This window comes from Mesocricetus auratus, unplaced genomic scaffold, assembly GCF_017639785.1.
Source record: "Mesocricetus auratus isolate SY011 unplaced genomic scaffold, BCM_Maur_2.0 Super-Scaffold_100018, whole genome shotgun sequence".
NCBI classification, from domain to species: domain Eukaryota; kingdom Metazoa; phylum Chordata; class Mammalia; order Rodentia; family Cricetidae; genus Mesocricetus; species Mesocricetus auratus.
In genome coordinates this window covers 24,876,432-24,900,391 of record NW_024429199.1, presented here as the reverse complement: position 1 = coordinate 24,900,391, position 23,960 = coordinate 24,876,432, and the positions used below count along the sequence as shown (strand labels likewise).

The following is a 23,960-nucleotide window of genomic DNA, read 5'->3' as shown; positions in this document are numbered from 1 at the left end:
AAGAGATGAGTTCTATCTTGGCCGTTATTTGGCATTTTTATTTAGATCACCTTCATACATTTTAAGAAGCTTCTACTGTATTAATTTTCCATAAGGCCCCTCAAATTGTCCTTAGTTTTAGCTGTTTCTCCCCATATTTCCTCTGTTGCTCCATGCTTCTCACCTTCCCATTTGATCCTTCTAGTCATTGTTGGACTGCAGCCCCACCCATCTATCTGAGCATTTTTAATGGATGAGTAATTGTGTCAATGTGCGACTTTTTAAAAGCAATTAATTGACATCTAGGCTGTTGCCAGTTCTTGGTTATTAAGAATAGAGCAGCAATGAACATGATTAAGCAAGTGTATCTGTAGAAGGATGGAACATCCTTTGGGTATATGCCCAAGGTGATAAGCAGGTATTACTGGAAAAATACCCTTGAATGCCAGGAAAATATGAGATGAACTTTTATTGCATTTTGATGTAAACCCTGGGTTTTGAAACACAGTGGGACATTTTTGAAAAATCAGCAATGTACTATTACGTCTTTACTAAAATGCACTCCAATTAAATAGCTGAAAATAATCTAGGCATTCAGAGTAAAATCTTCCTAAATCAAAGAAAAACGAATAGAAATTAGGAATTTTCTTGAAATGAGTGGTGGGGAAAATGCCATGTTGAAACTAAGATTGTGTTGAAAGTCCAATCCGTGGCCTTACATTCTCACGCTAAAAGAGAAAGGAGGCTGGGGATGGGCCTCAGTTGGGAAAGTGCCTGCTGTGCAAGCATGAGGACCTGAGTTTGAATCCCAGCACTCACAGGAAATCTGGATGTGGCAACAGCCACTTGTAATCCTAATGATAAGGGATGGAGACAGATGAAGCCCTAGAGATCTCTGGCCAGCCAGTCTCACAAGTCATTGATTCCAGATTCAGTGAGAGACGTTGTTTCAAAAAGCAGGATTAAGAGCAATCAAGAAAAACACTATCAACTTCTGGCCTACACACAGTCACAATGTATCCATGAACACACACAAACAGCACATATACATACACACACAAACACAAAAACACCACACACATACACACACACACATAAACATCACACACGCATACAAATACAAACGCCACACACACACATATGCACATAAACACATACACATATGCACATAAACACACACACATACACACACACACATACACACACACACGCTCACACATAAACACAAATACCACATATACACAGTCACATATGCACACAATTTAAAATTTTTAAAAAGGATGAGAAGGCACAAAATATTCAAGCTCAAAAGTAATGGATAGAAGAAATTAACAAAACAGTTCCCCAAATGTTAAGGAGACAAATTAGGTAAGTAAAAATCAAAGATACAAGATAGCATATCAGGAAGAGTTTGTTTCTGAAAGTGACAAAATGTCACATTTCTCTCAAAATTTACCAAGAAAAATAAGAAACAAAAAACAACACTAACAATACAAAGAAGGGGAACATTATCACACATCCACCTTATGAGATTAGACAGTGGGGAGAAAACACTGCGGGAATTAATTTAGAAATTATGTGAAAGGTACACAATCCTCAGAAAATAGCAGCAATGAAAACTGATTTAAAAAATCAGAAGAACTTGACCTGTGCTTTCAATTGTTTATTTCTGAGAGGGTGAACGAGAAGAATGCTGACACAGTCATACAGGCTCCAACACTGTTCCCATTTGTCCTTTGCCCCGTTAGAACAGTCACTACCTCTGGCTGCCGCAGATGCCTTTCTTCTACCAGGGGTAAGACAGCGTTTCTGTTCAGGAATAGATTCTCCACTGCTGAGTGCCACGTTCTGGGAACACCTGGGGCTCAGCAGACTCTTTCTGCCCGTGTGAGACTAGGCTTCCTCAGTCTCGGGAGGGCATTCGTGGATAGTTACTTTCATGTGGTGATGGAGAAGCCTTGACCTTGCCTGTACTCACTGCTCCAAGCTGACTTTCTTCTCAGAGGCATGGTCTGAACCAGAGCCAACCTGAGTGCAGGTCAGAGTCCTCGCTCCACGCTGCTTCTGCATGGCCAGCGTCTTCTTCAGAAAATCTAGAACATATACCATGTGGAAGGGGTAAAGGTGGAGAATAAGGGAAGGCTAAGAGAACTGTGGTCAAGGTACAGAGAGCCTCATTCTCCACTTCCTATCAGGACAAGTGTCACAAAGACACACAATTCTCATATGGGTGTGTCAGAGACATAATAGAACTGTCTCAATTGCACAGCATCAAAGAAAACGTAATTCAACCAAGTGACATGCCTATTGTCCTCGGCATCAGAAGGAATGTCTGTATCTTCATGCATAGCAGCTACAAATTATAGGAATCTTCCCGAGAATCTGATCCAAATTCTTTATCTAATCAGGAAAAGAAAAAAGCTCTCACAGAGGACTTGCATCTTCATGTTCATGGTCCAGTGTGAGAGGTCAGGAATAAATAGAGAAACAGTTTGAAGATGTGTGAGCTCTAACCATTTTATGGAAGGATATCACAGTGATGCTACTGTGAATATGGTGAGCATATTAATCATCATGCTCAATTTTATTTAGGCTATTTCAGGGTGGATGAGTTTTAGAACAGTATTCAGAGTAAGAGTCATTTACTTAAGAAGTAAACGAAACGTGGTTTTCCATTGAATTTAGAAAGATACCAAATGGAAGGCAACCCAACTCCTGAAATATTAACATATGAAAGCTTACTTATTTTAAGTGAAGCAAACATTATACGGGTGCTTTTATGTTATTTTTAAATGTTACACATCTATAATCCTGGCACTCAGGTGGTTGAGGTACTATTGAGAGGTCACATTGCAGGTCAGTCTGTGTTACATAGAGGGATGATACTTTCTCAATGTGGAGATGGGGGGAGAGAGGTTTAAAAAACTTTAAAAAGTATAAAGTCCTGTACTATGAGAAGGGGATGAGATAGGACAGATAAAGGAGCCACACCCATTCATCCATCATCTATCTACCTACCCACCCATCCATCCACCCATCCCATCCATCCATCCATCCTCCATCTATCTATTCATCCACTTTAATGCTACTATATACTTTTACATGGCTCAAACTTCTTATACAGAACATGTATTCAGGCAGCATGTGGGTGATTCTGGTTCACACAGTTCTATTCATGAATGTGTCAGTCACTGTTTTTTAGTATATAAACAAATAGCTTCATCATAGATGCTGCTTTTAGTCAGTATGGCAAACAATTAGTGGAAGGTCAAAACAGTTTTCCATTTGTGCTACAATGGCACATTCCTACCTGCTGGGAAGTAGACCCAATCTTCCTGTGGGTTGTGTTGATTCAGATTGATCATCAGGAGTTGCCCAGCACTAACAGTTGGAATGGAATACTGATGCTTTGGTCAGGGTCTCTGCTGGCAGCAGCCTATGGTGTGTGGTGTTCATTGTGTTATTCTGTTCTCTTTATACACTATCAGTGCATTAAATGTGTGGCTGCATAGAAAGAGTTGATGCCAAGTGGCAGCCAAGATCCAGGGTAAATGTGGCTCCCTTCAAGTTGATCTGGTATCTCACTTGGGGGAGGAGAGAACCCAGATCCAGGTCAGCAGGCAAAAGGTTTGTGGGTAGGAGAACACAGACCGAGTCCAGGAAGTGTCCCTGCTTTATTATTCATGAGTCCTGCTGCTTCTGAGAACATTCTGTACCCTGTACAAAGTTGGCTTAGTACAGATTCCAAAGCTGGTTTTTTTTTAATCATGCAGAATCTCATTTTTAGAGTAGGCAGATAAGTAAGTTGATAGTTAAACATTTGTAAACCAATGCATTCCAGCAAAATCCGCCCATTGGCCATGTGGCCAAAGGACACCCCAGCACTTTATTCAGTGGAGAAAACAATGTTCTCAAGCTCTCTAGAAAAAAACCACACTCACTCATTTCTTCATTTGTTCAAGAGATAGCGTGTTGAGTGCCTACTGTGTGCACTGGGCTATACTGAGAACACAAATAGCTGAGAACAGACAGGGATGCTCCTGCTGTCATAGTGCTAGCATTCTGGCTGGATTGACAGCAAATGAACCAACAAAGAAACTATAGATGCGACAATGTTAGAACGCTCTAACAGAGTTGCAGAGCAGGCGATGAGTGGGAGCAAGTGAGTGGGCATGAACCAAGTCTCCATGAGGACATGTCACTGGAACTTACTGCTGAAGTGTGACAGCCAACACAATGGGAAGAAGCCTTCTTGGTGTCAGGAGACCTGGAGAAGCAGGCGCTGTCCTTACTGGCATGCAGTCTCCATCGCTGGGGTCTCCTTTCTCTCTGATCACCTTCCATTTCTGCAGAGGAGCAAGGTGTGAATCTAAGTCATCACTAACATTCAAATGAAGAATAACTTTCATATGAAAATACTTTGTAAACTGAAGAAGCATTCCCAATTGGGTCTTACCAGAAACTCTTCCTAAGCAGGTGAAATAAAAACTAATTGAATTCGAGCAGTTCTGGATGGTAATGCACAGTGCCCAGTGAAAGGACAGAAGCTGTCTCTCTAGATTCACTTGTTCTGAGTATTTCATTCTTATCAATACTCCCTTCACCCTGTGCACCTGGCTCCTTTCACTTAGCATACTATTTTCTAACTTTCTCAATGTTGTAGCATATTTTAGTATTCATTTCTTGTCGCAACTGGGTATGTTTTCACTACATGCATATGCCATAGTTTATCTACTCATCCTCCTATTAAAGGTACTATATATATATATATATATATATATATATTTGTTTCAAAACCTGCTGTTAGTTTCTTTGGAGTAGATACCCAGGGATCAAATTGTGGAGTCATGGTAATTCTATATTTAACATTTTGAAGGAAAAGACACACAGTTTAAAGTCAAACAGGTAATACAGATTATTGTAGAGCCCAATAAGAGAAAGGAGACACTACTTTCCTCGCCTTTCTCTTCCTTCTGCTAACTAGGGCCCTGCTGCTCCTTTGAGACTGAATGAGATTGGGACCTTTACTCCAGATGTCCCACCTTTGGTGAGATGCCTCCCAGTAGTGAGCTCGAATGACTATGAGGGTATGGAGAACCAATCCCAGACCGTGTGAGCTGAATTGCATTCTGTTTCTATCTCCCACCACTTATTTCGGTAGCCTGTTGCTGTTAGCAATCCCTGAGTTAGTCGTGTGAAGAGAGCTATTAGCCAAGGTTAATTAATGCCACTGAAATGTAAGTAATGGAAGAAAGTGAGTCACACATTAGTGCGATTTTATGACGGCTACGAAGGGAGGGTAGATCAAATGTACAAATCTAAACTACAGGGAACACTGAGCGACTGAATCATGTGTCTGATTGAATATGTTCCTTAACATAATTGTTCCAACGCGTTGGCTGAACTGGTCTCTTTTTAGAGCCCAACAGTGACCTCCCTGAACCTTGTTTCCTACAGTCCTCCCATTGGAGGCCTCTGAGAAATAGCATGCAGAGAGAGCTTGGAATGAAGCGACTGAGAGAAAGGATGATGGTTTGCCATCCACAACCCGTGCTTCCCACAGATGAGCCCCTGCTGTCTTTATGTAATTCATTTAGTAAATCACTCAGTTCCTCAGTCTGTCCTTGACCTACTTTAAATGCAACATGGCTGCCGACAGGGATCAGAATGAACTCTGCTCTCAGAAGTGTGCATGGCAGAGATGACTCCATGTGTCTGCAGCTCTGATGTGGTTACAAATGTGGGACCAGGGGTGGAGGTGTGTAATGGCTTAACACTCCCTTGGCTTGATTCCTGCTTCCTGCTTCAAACTAGCAGAGTAACCACCACCATCAGCCACTTGGGTCTGCATTTGTATTAACAGTGCCTATCACATGAGATTATTTTGAGCAAAGGGTCTAGAAGAGGGACTGTAGTTGCTAGGTAAGTGGTACATAAGGACTTGCTGAGCAAACAGGCAACAACTGTCTAACTCAGAAGTGAACAGAGTACTTGGACATTCAAAAGTAGGTGTAAACCCTGCGAGATTAGAACAGTGCATCGCAGAGGTGTCACTGGAATGAGAATAGGAAGGCTCAGCTAGCCCCCATGTACAGTGTTCTTTGTTCGTCAGAGCCGGTGCTACCAGCATCAGTAGGACTTGGTTCACGTTTCTCTGGACAGATCTACCTTAGTCCAATGTACAACTGGCTCTTTAGACACACTTTCCCGAAGATGCAGAAGAAAAGAAATTTTCCTTACAAGGATATTTGTCTTTCAGACAACCAGACTACAAATGACTTTGAAAAAGTCACTTAACCTTTCTGTGACTCAGTTTATCTGCTTAGAGGGAAAAGATAAGGTCTCAACTCAGTAAGCACCGTGGCCTTCAATAGCAAAAAGCACTCCAAATCACTGTGGGTAGCAATACAGCTCATTCACATTTGTTTAAACAGAGCTGACTACAAATCATGTGAGACTTGTGCCTGATATAGGGACTGCTTTCCTCTGAGATTTTATAGTGTATAGACTTGAGAGGCACTTCCCAAAACTAGGACTATTGAGAATCCAATGTGGCCAAGAAAACTTGCAATGCCCACTTGAATAGTTACAAATTCCATCCTTATCTCCCCACCCATCATGTTTGTCTACTGTCCCACATCTCACCTACCTGGGAGAAACAAATAATCCACTACTGTAAAAAGGCAGACTTCTTATAAGGCAGACTTCAACAGAGAAATAGAATGTTTGTAGAGATTTGTGACTTAATTTCTACTAGCTCCATGATCTAACTGCTGTTTTGATTTGTTTGTGTTTGTGATACACACTGTATTGCTCAAGTGAAAGGAAGCCAAACAGATTCATTTTATATGGGCAAGAATGAAGGATGCGTTTTTGGAACATCATCGAGCCCTATAGTGAAGATGCACTACACATTTGCAGATACTGTGATGGACACTTCATTAGAGAAGGGATAGGTTCTATGGTTGAATTTTGATCAACTTCCACTGAACTTCCATACCTTGCTAGTTCTGCCTTTCAAATGATAAGAATGCTGGGAAATAATAAAATAAAACCCATGGCTTCTGGTTCCAGGACACTCCATGATACTGTAGTTTTCTCTCTTCCCTCCTTTGTTTCTCAACACCTACAAGGTTGAGGACCATACAATGAGGCCTGCCCTGCTTTTTTTTCTAGGGATGTTATAGAAATGTGCCAAGAATGCCCAACCAACATCCCAATGCCAACTCTGCTGTGCTTTGTTCTAATCTCTAGCTTCCCCAGTTCTGGAAGCTAGAGGGCCTGGAATAAAGGCAAAGTTATCTTCTGAGGGCCATGAAACTGACTCTGCTCTCACATCCCAGCTACTTTGGGTGCTTTGATGATATTTTGTAGTTTTCTTGGATGAGTCAATCCTAATCTCTACTTCATGCTCCTGTGACATTGTCCTCCCTCTATTTGATGAACCCAAACAGAAATCTGCCATCTGCCATCTGAAATCCAAAAGAGGACCTATTTCAGAAATCAATCATCCTTGAATTTATCTGTGTCTGTTTCTCTGTTTGAGCGTGTATGTATGTATGCATGCATGTATGTTTGTATGTATGTATGTACATATATGTGTATCTGTCTATTTCTGTGCTTAAATTCTCCTTTTCATAAGAACATAAGTCATACTAAATTATGCTCCATCTAATGACTTAATGTGACTATCTTATATGGTCAGCATTTCTAAATAAGGTGAGGCCTTCAATTTTTAAGAGGAAGTGGGAAACAATTTTACCATGACCCTTGCAACCATTGTTGCAGAAAGCTTATACAACACACACACACACACACACACACACACACACACACACACACACATACAAATTCATAGAAATAGCACTCCACAAGTACTATTACTGTAAAGATGCTACTCTAAGTGGCAGAAAAGCCTTGGTTATGCTCTTTAACTTCTGCCTTCCAAATCTCATGTGCTACGTCTACTTGGTAGAAGCTAGGCCTTAGAAGGAAATAGTGTTGTAGGATCTGAGAAATGACATAAGGTCTTCATGTTTTCAGCCACCTCAAAATCTGCTACAAGAGGACTGGAATGGAGATGGACAGGCTAAAACAGAGTTGAGCCTGCTAATCTATACTCTCTTCTCCCTGGGAAAGCAGAGATTTGTAGCAGAGTGTTGTAAAGATTAATGAGACAATGGGTGATGCAGGGAGTTAGATTACAGGATCACTAGTTGATAGTGAACTACTCTCAGTCTGAGACATGATTTATTAAATGGTCTTCAACCACTACTACTTGTAGACTAGGAATTTAAGTACCTCAAAACTAAACAAGAAACAAGTGTTTTTGGAAAGAAGAAAGAACAAAAGCAAATCTCAGTATATACCTGACTGGATAATGGTGTCAGTCCACTTTCTCTTGAAAATTAGAAAGCTTAGAGGAGTCTTCAGTCTTTTCTTTCCCTCACTTTTTAGCCCAGCATTTCCATTGCCCAAACTGGAAATCCGTCTTAAAATGCCTTCAAGAAGGCACCTTCCATCACTTCTTGTGCCATTTTCTGAGTTCTGTTCAATTCCAGATGGATGTCATTAGTAACCTGGTACTCTCACTTTATTTCATATTCCAGACATCTTTCATGATGAGGCTGGAATTACTCTTGTTAGAACCCAAACCTGGCTATGCTCAGATCATTTTCCAAGTCCCTATTCTGACTGTGGTCACTAATGGTTGCTACAGAAGGACATGTTAGGCTTTTGAGCCTCATAATTCATCTGTATTGCTCTCTAACCTCAGCTACATTGAACTGCTTCATAGTTCCCCTCAATTCCTTGGCTCAAGTACTAATGATATGCTCCAAACTGAATTGTCATCCACTAATTTATTCTGGTGCCACAAAGAAAACAAAGCAAAAGCCAGCACACGGACCACAGAGAAACCTAGGTTTTATCTTACTGTAAAACTTGATAGCTTTCAATGCTGGAATCTGGATGTTTTGGCAACCAGTTCAACTTGGTTTGCTTTCCTTATAGCTGAGAAGAATCTAGTCTAAAGTCCTGCCTGTAGACGAAAATACTCTCATCTCCAGTATTGGCTCACTATTTCAAAGGAAGAAGAAGATGGAGATGTAGACGTGAAATGAAATCTTTACAATGTTTTCATTGAATCAGGCCACACAGGAATGCATGGATTGAATCCTCATCAATATTACACCAGTGTTTTATAAACCTGATAGCTGCTGTTGCCAACTAAAGTAAACCTCCAGTACTATAAATTATAAATTTAAATGTAATGCCAACACATAAGAAGCAAAAGTTGATGAAACTGCAATATAAAAGAGTCAAATTTATTATGATAGTGGAAGGATTTGATAGTAGCTACCAACTTATTAAGCAATGAATCAAATATATGCAATATCTGAATAACAAAATTTACAAACTTGAAGTAATGAAATTATATAATAGAGTACCCAACCACTAGAGAACAGAAATTCTTTCTAAGCACACACAAACTTCTTATAGTGTTCTAGTTACTCAGAAAACTTTCAATGGTGAGCATTTTACAGATCATGCAGGTAAGCTGATTGTGTATTATATACACATAGAGAGAAAGAAACCATATTTGGACAAAACATAGATATATTCACTGAGAAAGCAAGAATATATAGCAGGCGTCTAAATCCACACAGAACATGTCTCATTTGTTTCAGAGATGAGTTTCTCAAATCTGGAAGCTTATCCACAAGACAAACCTTTCCCTTAGCAGGAGCCAGGGAAATAGTGCTGATGCAGGGAATACTTAGAAGAAATGCTATGTTTTTAAAACATGGTGCATTGTGGAAATCTGATTGGTAACAAATACAGTGGTCAATTTTCAGCATAACTAGCCTGCCTCTGTATGGTGCTCTGGTGTGACAGCCAACCTTTGTGCACATGACTTGGGATGTGTTCAAGGGAGGCACAGTAAAGAATAAAAGAACAAGACTCTCTATCTGGGGAAATCTAACTCCTCAAAATAATACAACAACAGCAACAATCATAAAACTCTAAGGCAGTGGTCTCAACCTTCCTAATGCTGTGACCCTTTAGTACAGTTTCTCATGTTGTGGTGACCCCAACCATAAAATTATTTCATTGCTACTTCATAATTGTGTTTTTGTTGCTGCTTTAAATTGTAACGTAAATATCTGTGTTTTCTGATGGTCGTAGGCAACCCCTGAGAAAGGGTCATTTGACCCCCACCAAGGACTCCAGGCCCACGGGTTAAGAATAGCTGCTCTAAGGGGACTGTAGCAGAAGGAGCAACTGGAGTTGTAGAAAGGGACTCGACCTCTCCTTCCAGTGCTTCCTGCTTAGACAGAGGGGCGAGTTGGCTGATGTGTACCAAGTGGTCCAATGCTATCATTTGCATTTGGTTTCTCCCCTTGAGGGATCATGTGTTGGAAGCTTGGTCCCCACTGAGACTGTGTTAAAAGAAAAGGTTTAGTGTGAGCTCATGATATCATTGTTGGCATTGTGTATTGAAAGGGTTGTTGTAGCTCTGTTGGAATTCCAATGAGGCCCCCTCAAGTGTGTTGTTAGTCAAAGGTTAGACTTTTTTTTTTTTGGTTTGGAGTATTGTCTTTATATAACTTTTCATAACTAAAAAATAAATTATAATTTATTTCCTAATTGCATAGCAAGCTAATAAACAACTCCCCTTCTCCTCCCCTTCAAAACATAGGTTTGTATTTTTGTCTTTTGTTGTAATGCTTTGCTGTATTGTTCTGATCTGCTAGCAGCACAACCTATCTGGGATGAGTAGACATGGGTGTATTTCCTCCCCAGGAAAAGTTTTGTCACACAACAGGTCACCGGGATGCACTTTAGGTCTTTATATAGGGGTTGTTTTTCCTTAATTTTAAACATTTCCAACCACTGCCATCCCATTTCTATCTGCTGATATTCCGTTTTCTCAAGCTTGCCTCAATTGCCTCATTCCTTTGCTTATGAAGAAGGAAAACATGGTCATCTGAATAAGGCATTTTTAGGAATAAAAGGAAAAAAGAGGAAAGCAGTATGGAGATTCCTCAGAAAAATGGGAATAAACCTACCACAAGACCCAGCAACTCCACTCTTAGGCATATACCCAAAAGATGCCCATTCATACAACAAAGATGTCTGTTCCACTATGTTCATAGCAGCTTTATTTGTAATAGCCAGAACTTGGAAGCAACCTAGATGTCCCTCACCCGAAGAGTGGATAGAGAAAAGGTGGTACATCTACACAATGGAGTACTATTCAGCAGAAAAAAATAATGGAATCATGAGATTCGCAGGCAAATGGATGACACTAGAAGAAACTATCCTGAGTGAGGTAACCCAGTCACAAAAAGAGAAACATGGCATGTACTCTCTCATATATGGATTTTAGACATAGATCTGGGGAGTGCCAGCCTACAATCCTATGGCCAGACAGTCTGGGAAACAGAAACTACATTTAGTGGCTGGTTAAGTACTGAGCTGAACTCAAGAAAGCCAGTATCAGAGAGGGAGGACTGATGATCAAAGGGATTAAGACTGGGCTGGTTTAACCCCCAGAAACAGCTGACCAGACAAAGGTTAACTCTTGAATCCCAGGCATCAGCCTGGGAATCCAGCATGGGACTGATCAAGACCCCCTGAATCTGGGTGTCAGTGAGGAGGCCTAGGTAATCTATTGAGCCTTGGGCAGCAGATCAGTACCCATCCCAAGTATACACACGGACTTTGGACTCCCATAGAACAATGTGAGGTGCACTCTTACCCTGAACTCTTGGGGAAGGGTCTAGGCCCTGCCCTATATGAAATGACAGACTATGGACACCCCCATGGAGGGCCTCACCCTCCCTGGGGAAACGAGGGGATAACGGGGGGGGGGATGGGGGGAGGGCACGGGAGGAGGGGAGGGAAAGGGAGAGGGACCTGGAACTGACTTGTGAAGCAACCTTGTTTCTTATCTAAATTTTAAAAAAAAGAAAAAAAAGTTAAATAAAATATATAAAAATAAATAAACAAAAAGGAAAAAAAAAAGGAAAAAAGAAGAAAAGAAAGTTCGAGAGACTTATGGATCTGTAGAGAACAAATAGAGGAGTCCCAGAAGGACAAGAGTGATATAAGAAGACAGCATAAAGAAATAACGGCTAAAACTTTCCCAACTTGTGGGAGAGATATGAACACACGACATTTCTTCTATGTCTATAAATGAAGAAATTAGTAAAATTAGCCTCTGGATCAAAATGTGGACCTTTTGTAACCTTGTGGTTATCTGAATTTTTATAAAGTTTTATAACTTTGACCTTCAATAAATAAGGCAGATGCAATTATGCTCAGTATTTCTTCTATTATTTGGAACCCAGAGCCTCATTTTTTTGTGTGTTATAATTTGTCATTTAAAGATGCACTCTCTCAAAGACAGAAAGAAAACAGGGAGACGCCATTCAGTTGGTTCTCTTCTGTTCATTTTGTGTCCTCTTCCCAATCATCTCTTGCTCTTAAAAAAAACCTAGTGTTTGGGAGTCTGTCCAAGAATGTCTTGTCCTTAGCCTTTTATTTCCATCTTTGCTATTTCTTCTCACCTTTCTGTTTCATTCCTTTGCAACATTTTTTTTCTGTATTATGTACTTGTGATTTTAGTGCTAACCTTCTCAAATAGCTTCTTGTGAGATGTGAGCTTGGGTACCATTCCTGCAGTCATAAATCCTACATCATTGTCCAATGTGCTTGGCTTCTCAAGAGGTTTTTGTTCTTATCTTGAAAATGGATATAAGGAAATTATGACTGCCTTCTTGATAAAGACTTGCTTGCTTTTTAATTTTTCCCCTATCTCTCCTTTTTATTTGTTCCTCCCTGCTGTCTGGTACTGTGTGTTGAACCTGTGTTCTTGGACATAGTAGGCAAACTCTTTACCATTGGGCTATATCTCCCACCCGATTTTATTGTTTAAGATAGGGTCTCTTAAAGCAAGCCCAGGCTGGTGGTCCACCTGCCCCAGCTTCCCAAGTATATATTACAAACCTGCACCACCAAGTTTTTCTCCTTTGATATTCACCCTGTCCTTGTTCATCTGTCTGCAATTAACTGGGAAATTAATGCAAGGGGGTACGCTGAAAATTATTTAACAAAGCATAGGGAATGGAAGTTGGGGGAAAGTAGCACAACGTTGTTCTGGAGAAAGTCTATGTTTGAGCCAAATGAACAAGTATCAACTTAGTGTCTACTGCCAACCTCCAAAAGGGATATACATGATGTATAACGGAACCCACTCTCAAGGACTTTCTAATACTCTATGGGATATTTTATATATCCTCTGCGTAAATAAGGACACTTTTTTTCTGTGTGGTAGCTACTACTTTTGGAGTGTCTACAGATGGTGGGACTGATGACACATTTCATCTTCTTTGGCATTGCCAGTAAGCACTGTTATTTCCATACTGGTGGATGAAGAGACTGAGACTCAGAAAGCTTAACCTGCTTTCCCTGTGCCTACTCAACAAATGATGGCACTAGAACTTGCTCAGACTTTGGCCCGGCTACAGGGAGTGCACCACCTGAAAGTCAAGATGGTCTTCCGGCTGTAAATTACATGTCTCGCGACACCTGGAATGACGAAGGCTCAGATGGCAAACTTGTTTTCTTTAGAATTTGATTCATCCCAATAATTAAGGATAGAAGCAAGGAACACTTAATTTTAGAAAAGCAGCCAATAGCCAGATGAAATTCTGCCAAGAACAAAATCTAGCCTGGAAGTTTCCTATTCCATTCTGGGTCTTTAAAACATACTGATCAAACACTTGCTTTAAATTTCCCTTTTAAGGCATCAAAGTGTGGTAGAATAATTCAGAATTTTAATATCTATATCTATATATATAGATATTAAAATTACTACATTTGTTGTTGGCATACAATACACACACTTCATTTTACACAGAATGCACCGAATGGACTGGGATTTTTTTTTTAATGAACTAGACAGTCCTTATTCTGTTTTAGCCACCAATTCATTTTGGAGCAATGGCCTCTTTCCTAGGCCTTTTCCAAAAATATTCAAACAGCAATGCCAATGTGATTTGTTGAATGGGAGCTGGGAGCAGAAATATAAACATACTAATTGCAACTCTTGGCTTTGAGGTTGTGCTGCCCTGACTCATGCCCCAAACATGGAGAAGGTTCTAGAAAACACTGTTGCCTATGGACTGTCTCCTGGGGATTAGCAGCCAAAGGCAATGTCAGCGTGTGTGGGTGACCTGGAATCAGTCTGTGAGGTTTATTTACTTTCATGAAGTAGCATACCATACATGCTCTTTCACAGGCAAATGGCAAGACTTTCTTCTAATGTGATCAGCATCTGCTTGCTGCTCCATCTAAACAGCTACTATGCAAGCCTTCTCCCCCACCCAATCATCATTGCCAATATTTGTTCACAGGGTCATATACCTCTGTCCAGACAAGGCAAAGGTCTTCCACTGAATTGGGTAGATTGTGTGAATGGTGACAATAGAAAACTGGACATCACTGGTTTCTTTCTCTTTGTGTTTCTTCCACAGACATATTACAAGAATTCAGCATATTAATCTATCTGAGAAAACCACACTCACAGGCACTTTTGTATTGCCTACTTGTTTTCAAAGTTCCCTCAGCTTTCCAAATGAAAGGTTTGGCATAAGCGGGCCTCGTGATTAAGGAAATGAATAAAGGGCCAGGCATTGTACTGCTGGAAGATATTTCTGGAGTGAACTCATTTTACCTCTCATTTCTGCATTAAATCCAAAATGGAAAATTGTTTAATATAGTCAGGTAGGATAAACCGTCTTTGTCCAGACACTGAGGCGCTTTCACTAATTAGGATTTGGTTTGGATCAAGAGAGTACAGAGGTTTTATCAATGATTGCTCTTGACACTCTCGGACAGCTTTTATGTTCTTAAAATGTGCCTAATCCTGAATTTCAAAGAAGAGAAAGCATTGTGGGGAGCCAGATACTCAGAAGGGATTATGGTCTTCCTATAAATTGCAACATACGGCGTTTACACAAATCTCTTTAGGCTCATAAATTAACTTTTGATCTTACTGGAAAAATTGTAAAAGTAAGATGTATTTAATTTTTCCTATTTGTCCATGGTATGTCAGGGAAAGGGTAAGCTGAGGAAATTTACAGTATTGTAAAATTCCTGGAAAAGAAGCGAGAGTGGCTGAGGCACGTAAAATCATGCTCTTTTACTGCTTTCTCTATGAAGAGAGGTCTGGTTTCTTGGTTCTAGTCTTCTGTGATTTTAAGTCAAGAAATATCAAATATAAACTATCACAATGCATAAGTCACAAGTGCAGCATTCCGGGAGGAGACAGACGTGTAGACACTAAGCAGAAGGTGGGTGGAGGAAACAGATGTGTAAACAATAAACAGGAAGAGGGAGGAGTCTGGGTGGAAGCAGGACAAATGACCTAAGATGACCAGGGAGGTTAGAGGAGCCTCACGAAAGCTTGTATTGGACTTAGGACACATTTAAGAAACCAGTTTTGGGGGACTATTAAGGAGGGAATCTAGGCAGAAGCAATAGCCTGGGAAGCAATGAGAAGGCAAATGGTGTACAGATGAGGAGACAAAGAGAGGAGGTTGGAGGGAGTTTTGAGGGCAGTGTATAGAGGAAGGTGATGCTCTCTTCTTACTACTGATGGACCTTAGAAAAAGACATCTTTCGAAACCACGGGCCATTCTCCTGTTTCTTTCCTTTAGATCTTTACAATGCTTGAGTAGCTGTCTTATCAGGTGTTCTCTTTTAAGACAATCCTTTAACTCACCCAATTATTGTAGTCTAGGCCATGTAGAAATAGGTCCTCACTATAAACTAGCAATTAAAGTTGGAAACATAGAGTTGGAATCACGGAAGCTGCCTAATTCAACTTTGTATTAGTTTCTTGTTGCTGATATAATAAGCTACTTAATGTCTTAAAACTGCTAGAATACACTCTTACAGTTCTGCAGGTCACATGTCCAGGAGCATTTTACTGGGATGAAATCAAGTTGTCCACTAGACTGGTTCTTTCTGGAGGATCTGATGGGAGAATCCTTGCCTTTTTCAGCTCTTGAGTATGTATGACTACACTGATCTTCTCCATTAATCTAGAATATTTTCTCAAGTCAATTTTCTTAACCTAAATATATTTGTGAAGTTCTTTCTGCCATATAAAATAATATAATAAATATAATATAATATTCATAGGTTATGGGGTTAGAAAGCAGACTTATTTTGTGGTGGTATTATTTAACATGCACAGATTTCTACATTTTACATAGAAGTGTTTGTGTTAGCTGAGTCTGAAGCCACAGTAACAGAGCTGGCTAATATACTATTGTCTACCAGTTTTCTTGCAAATGCACCATGATGCCAGTGTTTAGTATTTTCATGAGGAATTAGTGCTCTTTAAAGAAAGCAAGAGCTGCTGTCAATGGGGTCTGGGACTCAGCAGAAGTATTCGCAGGGGTACCTACCAGCAGAGAAGGCTCTTCAGTAGGAAAAGACCATCTGAAGAGAGAAATGAAGGGCATGAAGGGTTCTTCTTCATTGAATGGTGAAGACATTGAACAAAAGAGAAGAACATGAGAAAACACCATTGGGAAAGAATTCAGAGAAGTAAAGGAAATGTTATAGTCAAGGTGAAGTTAAAGAGAAAGAAGAAACACCATTATATCTAGTTTATAATGATATCCAACAGGGATATGTGTTAGGCATACATGTATGTTTTCAAATAAGCTATTCCTGAGCACTTTCTCTTCATTAATGTGGACATTACAGTTTGTCTATCTATACCACGTTGTTTTTAATACAACTGATCAAATACATGGCTTTTATTTGTTGATCCTCTCCCACTGTCTTGTCAGTGTTTTTATTAGTGTGAAGAGATACCTTGACCAAGGCAACATTTACAAGGAAAACATTTAATTAGAGTGGTTTGCTTGTAGTTTCAGAGCTTCAGTCCATTATCATCATGACAGGGAGCATGGTGGTATGCAGGCAGATGTGGTGCTGGAAATAGTGCTACATCTTACAGGTAACAGTAAGTAGACTATCACACTGAGGGAAGCTTGAGCAAATGAGACTGCCCCCACAGTGACACATTTCCTCCAAAAAAGCCACACCTCAAAATAGTGCCACTTTTTGGGGGGCTATTTTCTTTTAAACCACCACACCCACTAAATTCTACTCTTCAGAGTAGCAATAGTTTATAATTCTTTGTATACCACATAGCACTAATAGTTGTAGTTGCTTTATAAAGCTTTAATCATTTTAAAGCTAGTATGTAGGATTTATACTACTGTTATTAGCATTTTAAAAGGTTCTTGGGAAAAAACTCAATCTAATTTTGTACTTTAACTGAAAGAAAAGCTTCAGGCTAATATAAAGATGACAGTGATTTTTAAACTAATAAGGAAAGTGAGGATAACTAAGAAATAGCAAAGGCATACTGATATAAAGCTGGAAAGCAATGCAAGAGAATAAATAGACTGTTTAGAAGAGAAAGAAAGGCTTTACAAATTATTCTTAGCTACAAATGAAATGAGAAGAGAAAATAAGATGATTCCCTATTATTATATAAGAAAGCATTTCTGATTAGTGATACTAAAATAGAAACAAAAAATAGGTTCCACCTCTACAGAAAAGTAATTTATAAAGATTTGGACAACATTAATAAGGGAAAGGGGAAATTGAGTTGAAAAATGCCGGCCATTACCAGTATATTTGTGAAGAAATATTGAATTATGCTCTGCTTCTATGTCTTATAATTTCCCCAATCACCTTGCATAGAGATATGTTTTATGCTACAATTTATAGCAAGGTTACAATCTTTCTTTTTTACTGTCTTGATAATTCCTTCTATTCTCTGAGATTCAGGATTAAGCACATTTTAAGAACTTAAAAACTGTTTACAGGCATGAGGAGCAATCATTTTAATACCTGTTAGCTGACTTAATATACAATAAGCGCTTGGTAAAATTACAACAGTAACTGTTAATATTAATCTTGTTGAACATGTTTTACTATGTCCTTGTCAACAATCTCCAATATTTAATTTTTATTTCTGTATATAATTATTGTTCAAATGTGTGACCTTTATTGATTCGTCCTCCTCTCCATTAGATTCTACTCTGTAGAGTAGCAATGGTTTCTGTCTCATTCTTTGTCACACAGTGGGGAAGAATTATGGGGATACAGTAAATAAGAAGGAATTATGACCTTTCTATAAATTGCAGAATAGCTATTTAAATAAGTCTCTGAACATTTATTTTGGTTCCACATAAAATCTGTGATTACTATGCATCTCACCAAAGGCAGATAAATAAGGTTTGCTTTTAAGTCGTATTGAATGGGGAAGCATTAAGTAGGTAGGTTTCAAGAAGATAGGGTGGTACTGTGTTAAACATGGACAGACGGGAATTTTGTCTTCATCACCATTTGTGACAAAAATGAATGATACCTAAGAATTTTCATTTCTTGCTGTTTAGCAATCTCACCCAAAGTAACTGACTTCAGTCCTGATGATTGTATAGTAAGAGTCATCTGCAGACAATCATGGTGCTTCTGCACAGGCTGTGTGTTAAACATTAATTGACAACAGATACTCACCAGACATCCCAAGAAAGTTTCCAATGTGAAATAAGCATACAACTAGACAAAACAAAAGAAACAACTAAACCTAACCCTTATAAATTTATATCATTTGGGAAATGACTTCATTTTACTACTCTTTTCCATTCATTCACAATTGAAATTGGCTAAACCATCTGCTTATCCTGTTCAGTTCTTACATATGAGTGCATGCATGTGTGTATGTACATGCACACATACACACACATATATTTAAGGTGCAAGCTCTGTTATTTTATCTTTTATGGAAATCTCTGTATTGTTTTATGCCCAAGACTGTACCTTGATAACCCACCTCTTCCGTGATAACCCACTTCTTCCATAATAACCCACTTCATGCCCCAGTGTCTGCCTCTGCCAGGTAAGCTACTTCCAGGCTTTCTTAACAATGAAGAAGCATTCTTCCAGTCCACTGGGATGTTGAGTGAAACTTCTGGTAATGTCTGTATTCACAGTATCTCCTTAAAACATTTTTACATCCATTTTTGAATAAAAAATCTCAGAGTGATTAAACAAAGCCTTGATGGGGGAAGTCCTGTGTATGTGTCAATAAAGCACTATTGGCCAATAGGGAAGCAAGATAGGTGGGACTAGGAGTCGAGGAGGACTCTGGGTAGGAGAAACACAAAGAGTCAATATGTAACTGCCATAGGGATAAGAAAGTTCTCTGGTAAGAGAAATACTTAGATTAACAATTATCGGATAAATACTTAAGTCAGAGCTAGACAGTAAGAAACAAGCAAGGCCAACAACTTCATAATTAATATCGACTCCTGTGTGTTCATTTGGGACTGATGCGGCTCTGGAACCAGGCTGGCGGGAAGGCTTCTCTTTATAAAGCCTGACATATGAGAACTCATTTTTAAAAGGTAGCTTCAAGTAAAAGTTTTTGAAATTTTATGGATTTTTAGATGAGATTAAAAAGCATCATTTACTCTTTTGTACTTAACCTTCAAAAGTAAGCCTTCTAATTTGTGAGCCATTAAGAGCCCAGTCATAAGAGAAATACTGACAAGGTCTAAATTGAAATAGGAAGAAAATTTCAGTGCACCTACAGTCTTCATTGTTCTCCATCTGGAAGTTTTATGTAAGTGTAACTTATTTTTCCGTAAAACAGGATTCATCTTAGCTTCTGAATATTGCCACCTAGTCAATTATTATAAGTTCTTTAAAATTAATTATTGTCTTTAGCAGCATACTGTAATGTGCATGCTTATAAATCAGAATACTGGTTTTAAATGTTCAATTTTAGTCCACCATTTGACTGATTGGATGATTGTTGTATTTGCCAATGTAGGATTGTATCAGTGATGATAATGGCCAATTTTAGGTGGGATATACTAGCAGGGATTAAAAATAAATGAAGACTTCTGAGCTAAGATGGCAGAAAATTTCCTTTTCTTATCCCATAACTGGGAAGAGTAATGACAACAATAGAAAGAAAAGCCATATCCAGAGGAAAGAGGAGTAATATTATTACTCAAGAATAGTGATAGATTCTTTTTTATTGTTGTTGTTGTTCATAAATGTCATGATTGGGTATCCATGCCATTTTGTGATATGCCTCATACCTTGTTGTAATATTAACATATTACACATCTAGATTGAAAGGAAAAAGAAAACAGGTGACAGAACAGTTCAAACACATGGAGAAACAAAAATGTGGGGAAAACAAAATGACTCCAAAACACCAACCCTCAATTCAGGGGTAGAGAAGCTGAAGTCACAACATAAGCCAAGCCAGGCAGGCCTTATTAGAACAGAATTACTATTCAGCTATAGAAACACAGTTCTCTCAAGACTTGTGTCTACTGCAAGAACTACGTCCAACAATGACTCTTCTGAGTAGCAAGTCAGCACTGGAGAAAAAATTCATTGTGTTACTCATTGTATTTCAAAAGACTACAGTCAAACTTCATCTTCAGAGAGGGTTATTGCATGCATTTAACTAAACTAACACCTTAAATGAGAAAAATATAATCAACTGAAATGATGCCAACATACTGTTCAAGAGTATCAGGCAACTAATTTCCATTTTAAAAAGTCTTCCCATTATGGTGTGATTGTCTCATGACATTAATCTGCTCTTACGAGGCTGAGGCAGAAGGAGTTCTATGAGTTAGAGGCTAACTTGGGCAACAGACTGATACCTTTCTTAGAAGTAATAAATCTACCCAAATTTAATTTTCATAAGTATAACAATACCTATAGTAAACATATATACAAAATTGTAGAATAATGCAGGAAGTTTTAAATGCCCCTGTATGTACAGAAAGACCGCATTTAGTCCCATTAACTTATACATACAATCAATGAGAGTAAAAAGTAGAAATAGAAAATACCCCAGATTCTCCATACTAATGAACAGTATCCCAAAGGTTTTAGTCACTGCAATTAAGTGAGGGTTAAGAAAAAAGTTGAGTGTGTATTTGCAACGTATGGAATAGTACTTGCAAAAAGGTCTGACTATGCTTATCAACCATCTCAGATAATCAAGAATTAGAATGAAGGCAGCAATTCAGCCATGGTAACAACAATCAGGACACTGGTTCTGAACGGGGATATCTGATTGGACAGGAATGAAGCTGAGACTTCTGGGTTTTGTAACTGCTCCAATCTCCAATCGACCTTCCGGACCAAAACCTCTGCATTGCAAAGGCTTCTGCCCCTCCTGCGTTTAGAACGCTATGGCGGGAATGGGGCGGGGTTTCCGGCAGACACAGGATGTCCGTTAACATGAGGACTTTGCCAGCATTCCGGAAGTGTGGGCAGAGGTCGTTCGGTGGGTGACGTCCCCGCAGTGTGTGGTCGTGACCCGACTCAGTCTGTCTCCCAGGTGGGTCCTACGAGTGTACATTGTGGCCTCAGTGAAGGCCTTCAGTGATGTTCATTGTGCCTCCCTGAGAAGTAGTGCCATGGTTATCCAGAGCCTTGTCTTTGCCTGTTTTTTTCCAAACAGCGGTTGAGGCCCTGGGAGATTTTAGGCCTCCAAGCCTGTGCTGACCGGCCACGACCCGCAGATCCCCCATGGAGGAGGAACCAGTGAACCAGGCCCAGAGCTGTGTGAGCTTGGAAGATGTGTGCCTGTATTTCACCGAGGAGGAGTGGGATCTCCTCAGCGACGCTCAGAAGCTCCTGTACCACAACGTGATGCTGGAGAACTTCTCGATTGTACTCTCACTGGGACTTCCCATTTCCAAGCCCTTCTCAGGTACCTCAGTGACAGATGCTAGTAGGGATTTCTGGTTAAACAAGGCTTTAGCAAAGGGGGTGGTTATGGAGGCTTGAGCTTGCTCCTGGATGTTAGTGCGGAGGATGTAGACGGGCTTTGTAAGCAGGACGTTTCTGTGACAGTATCATAGTAGACTCTTAAACAGATCCTTACGCCCAGAAGCCTACCTCTGTAAAATTGCTAGCGATAAAATAAAATTTGCAACCAGTTATACAGCCAGGAGAACCCACTGGGCAATGACCATATAAAATGTCTAATATGTGGGAGACACTTATTAGGTTTGCCGTAGAATAGTAAGACATCCTTTAGAGGGGAAAGGACCAGCCTTCCATTTGTGGAAAGATGTAGTTTCATGCGTTAGAGGAGTTCTGGAAAGACTTCTTGGCCAGTCCCGTACTTGTCCACCATAATGAAACCGTCCAGAAGTCCTACGTGTGAGAGACCTTTTACACATGTGGAGTAATATTCATTCACAAAAATAGATTTATTCAGCATGAGCAGTTCCACAACAACAACAAAAAAAGCCCATGCATGTGTATGGTACAAGAAATTATTTGGGCACACCTCCAGCCTTTTTGTATCCCTTGTCACTATGATGGATATAGGAAACCTTTCTGTGGCTAATACATAACTGCTGGGCTCCTCTGACTTCACAGTGGAGGAAGTTCTCAGGTTTGCAAAAATCCTAGTAAAAGTTTTACCTCTAAAACTTCGATTGTGAAATATGAGAAAAGAAAACCACATTACAGAAATGCATGTAAATGTTTCATGGCAGAGCAAAGCCTTCTGTGTGGTAAATGAAAGAAAACCTGCATCAGTAACCCCACCTCACTTAAAACAAGAAAGGTTATATGGTGAATTCTGAATTACATGACTGGAAAATACTTCAGTGGTCATTTCACAGACTCCTACATCAGAGATACCACAGAGCAGTAAGGACTTACATATTTCACAAATGTCAAAAAGTCTGGACAAGATGTTTCATGCCCTGGAATGGGTTTGCCCCAAGAGATGTTTCTAATGTGCTTACCATGTGAAACTTGAATGGAATAAATACCTCATGAGTGTAGGACTTCTGGTAACCTTTGAGTTTAGTCTCTCAAACCTATTTAATACCAGAGATTTTACAGTGGAGAGAGAGATTTAGAGTTTGGAAAGTATATACTTTGACGTGTCATGAATCACAAGAGAAGTGTTAGTAGTAGTAATAGCTATCCTGAGCCAGGAGCCAGAAGTTGAACTCTGTATGCTTGGTCATGTGCTTAGGGGAGATGTCCTACTTGAGTAGTGTATGTATGTACAATGCTTTCAGGGGGCTCTAGTGTCCCCCCAGGACATGTCATTTTGTCGCCACTTACTGTTTCCTCTTTTTCAGAAACTATTTGACTTCTACCAGCAATCAATTCCACAGTTTACATCAATCACCCCAAAGTACCTAGGGAAGAGAGATTTATGCTTCCTCCTGATGCCCTGGAAGAAATTGGGTGATCTCAATTCACTGCAGGTCCTCATTCCCTCCTTCTGAAGGCTTTGATATATATGTGACACAGCTTCTGAAAGATATCTTTGATCTGGGATCTCCTGCACATTTCTAGAGGTTTTCATCTTCGTGGTTTCTTGACTTTGTGTGTGCTGGGATGGATTTCTTCAGGCTCCAAACCATCCAGCCTTGGAACTTCCTGACCTTCTTTGATCTGGTTGATGCAGTGACTTAATACAATTATATGTTTCCTGCCTAATAGTGTTCTTTTCAGTATTTGAGATTGACTTAGGAAAGGAATTAATCTTTTCCACCATGCAGGAAGGGACTCCTTTTGTGGGGACCTCAAACTTTATACATCTTAGAACAGCAAGGTGGCAGACAATAGTAGAACATCTAATTTGGCCTGATTGGCAATGTTGCCTAAGCCTTCTTAGGGAAAAGTTGTGGGAATTGGTAAGACTAATCTTGTGACCTGGCTGCTGGCATTCAGACTCTCCATAAGCTCTTCTGAGTTCAGTCTAAGAGGAGATAGTTAGTATAGCAATATCTAAACCTTTAGTCCCTTTATTTAGGGACTATTGAACGTTCCCTGTCTTAGTGTTCTGCTCATGTGAAGAGACACCACGA

General features: G+C 39.7%; 2 long non-coding RNA genes and 1 other non-coding gene across 3 annotated transcripts; 2 read left to right on the top strand and 1 right to left on the bottom strand.

Annotated features, from left to right (window-relative positions):
• Positions 1-1,627: 1,627 nt before the first annotated feature.
• Positions 1,628-3,498, bottom strand: LOC121132839. Its single transcript, XR_005869493.1, has 2 exons — positions 3,290-3,498; positions 1,628-2,072 (listed from the first exon to the last, which is right to left on the bottom strand). It is a non-coding gene; the product is annotated as an uncharacterized LOC121132839 (long non-coding RNA).
• Positions 3,499-20,124: 16,626 nt separating this feature from the next.
• LOC121132964 lies at positions 20,125-20,224 on the top strand. The gene has a single exon (XR_005869677.1). It is a non-coding gene; the product is annotated as a small nucleolar RNA U13 (small nucleolar RNA).
• Positions 20,225-21,346: 1,122 nt separating this feature from the next.
• On the top strand, positions 21,347-23,589 carry LOC121132920. Its single transcript, XR_005869631.1, has 3 exons — positions 21,347-21,454; positions 21,578-21,829; positions 23,226-23,589. It is a non-coding gene; the product is annotated as an uncharacterized LOC121132920 (long non-coding RNA).
• The last annotated feature ends 371 nt before the right edge of the window (positions 23,590-23,960 follow it).